Source organism: Galeopterus variegatus, unplaced genomic scaffold (assembly GCF_000696425.1).
Source record: "Galeopterus variegatus unplaced genomic scaffold, G_variegatus-3.0.2 Scaffold11798, whole genome shotgun sequence".
NCBI lineage: Eukaryota > Metazoa > Chordata > Mammalia > Dermoptera > Cynocephalidae > Galeopterus > Galeopterus variegatus.
In genome coordinates this window covers 37,990-40,741 of record NW_007737909.1, presented here as the reverse complement: position 1 = coordinate 40,741, position 2,752 = coordinate 37,990, and the positions used below count along the sequence as shown (strand labels likewise).

Genomic DNA, 2,752 nt, shown 5'->3' with positions numbered 1-2,752 from the left:
GTCCCCGGTCCGGTACGGGGGCAACACTGAGGGTTGTGATCCGTTGCCAGACATGGAAAAAGACAAAAGACAAAAAAATAAATAAATAAATAACAGAGAAAATTCATGAAACAGGGAGCTGATTCTTTGAAAAAAGCCAACAAAATCAATAAATTTCTAGAAAGACTGACCAGAAAAAAAAAAAAAAGAAAGAAAGAAAAAGAGAGAGAGAGGGCCAGCCCAGTGGCACACTGGAGAGTGTGCCGCTTGGGAGCGCGGCAGCGCTCCCGCCGAGGGTTCGGATCCCATGTGGTGACCGGTTCCCGCTCACTGGCTGAGCGCGGCGTGGGTGCGACACCGAGGGTTGCGATCCCGTACTGGTCAGTAAAAAAGACAAAAAAAAAAAGAAGAAAAAAAAAAAGAGAGAGAGAGAGAAGACAAAAGTTGCTAATATCAGGAATAAAACCAGGACTATCACCATATGCCATGCAGACATAAAAAAGATAGCAAGAGAACACTACCAGTAACACTACACAATATTTATTTGTGTAACACTACACAAATAAATTTTACACCTCAAATGAAATGGATCAATCCCTCATAAACCACAAACTACTATAATTCACCCAATATGAAAAAGATAACTTGGATCGCCTATATCTACTAAGAAAATTAAATGTGTAATTAAAAGCTCCCCCAAAAGAAATCTGTAGGCCCATACAGTTTCACTGGAGAATTCCAACAAACTTTTAAAGAGGAATTAACACCAATTCTACACAGTCTCTTCTATAAAATACAAGGGAACACTCTCCAGTTCATTTTATGATGCTAATATTACTTTAATACCAAAACACAAAGACATCACAAGAAAAGGAAACTGCTGGCCCAATCCCTCATGAACATAGATGCAAAAATCCTTAGCAAAAAATTAACAAATAGAATTCAGCAACATACTCATCTAAAAAGGATTATACACCATGACCAAGTGGGGTTTATTCTAGGAATGCAGGCTGGTTCAATAATGGAAAATCAATCAATATAATCTGCCATAATAACTAAAGAGGAAAAAATCACATAATCACTAATCCATGCAAAAAAGCATTTGACCAAAGTCAACACCTGTTCATGGTTTTTAAAAAACTCTCTGAATAGGAATAGAGGGTAACTTCTTCAACTTTTTAAAGAGCATCTAGAAAAAAACCTACAGCTAACATTATACTCTATGGAGAAAGACTGAATATTTCCCCCCTAAAATCAGCAACAAAGAGAGGATTTCTACTCTTACCACTCTTATTCAACCTAGTGCTGGAAGTTCTTGCCAGTGCCATAAAGCCAGAAAAGGAAATAAAGGAATACAGACTACAAAGAAAGAAATAAAACTGCCCTTATGTACAGATGACATGATTGTGCATATAGGATATCTCAAGGAATCTACAACTAACAGGTGAATTGAGCAAGGTAGTAGGAAACAAGATAAACATGCAAAAATAAATTATATTTCTATATATGCATTGAACAATTGCTATGTGCAACTGGAAACTGAAATTGAAATGACAGTGTAAGCTTGAGTCTAACATGTAAGGACCTTAGAAGCTGTCATTTCTGTCTTCGAAATAAGAAAATAGTTGAACACTCTTTTTTGTGGCACCTCAGAGGTGATGAGCTGCTTCAAGATGCAGGTGAGTATCCCCTTCCCAGCCACTGGCTGCCAGAAACTCATGGAAGTGGATGATGAACACAAACTTCATACTTTTCATGAGAAGTATGTGGCTGCAGGAGCTGCTGCTGACACTCTGGGTGAAGACTGGGAGGGTTACGTGGTCCCAGTCAGTGGTGGAAACAGCAAACAAGCTTTCCCCACGAAGCAGAGTATCTTGGCTCATGGCCATGTTCATGGCTACTGAGTAAGGGCCATTCCTGTTACAGGCCAAGGAGAGCTGGAGAAAGAAAGCGCAAATCTGATCGGGGTTGCACCATAGATGCCAGTCGGAGCGTTCTCAGTTTGGTGATTGTAAAAAGAGGAGAGAAGGATATTCCTGGACTGACTGATACCATGCTGCCTCGTTGTCTGGGGCCCAAAAGAGCTCGCAGAATCCTCAAACTTCTCAGTCTCTCTAAAGAAGATGATGTCCACTGATATGATGTGAGAAAGCCCTTAAATAAAGAAGGTGAGAAACCTGGGACCAACGCACCCGAGATTCAGTGTCTTGTTACTCCACACGTCCCACAATACAGAGGCTGGCATGTTACTCTGAAGAAACAGCGCACTGAGAAAAACAAGAAAGAGGCTGGAGAATATGCTCCACTTTTGACCAAGAGAATAAAAGAGGTCAAAGAAAAATGCCAGGAACAGATTGCCCAGAGACGTAGGCTGTCCTCTCTGAGAGCTTCTACTTCAGAGTGTGGTAAAAATAAGATTTTTAAAGAGTAACAAATAAATAAGATCAAACTTTTAAAAAAAAGAAAAGAAAAAACAGAGAAAGTACCTGAACAAACTGGAAATCAACACCTCTTCTTAGATCCATCAGAGAATTGAGGTCATGGGGCAAATCACTTTCCCCCATACTGGAGAGACCAACAGGCAGACACAGAGAATCACAGGTTACTGGCAGCGGACGCCCAGGTGGAGAAGGCTGTAGCTGAAGCCACTAGTGGTAGAAATACTTTACAATTGACAAATTTTGGAGGCTCAGTGTGGACTAGGTTGAGAGTTAAAAAATCCAGGGGACCCTGTGTCAGGAGCCCCACCAGGTACTCAGGGTGAGGATCAAGA

General features: G+C 40.8%; 1 pseudogene; it reads left to right on the top strand.

Annotated features, from left to right (window-relative positions):
- Window positions 1–1,652: 1,652 nt before the first annotated feature.
- On the top strand, window positions 1,653–2,410 carry LOC103610797 (annotated as a pseudogene).
- Window positions 2,411–2,752: the final 342 nt, after the last annotated feature.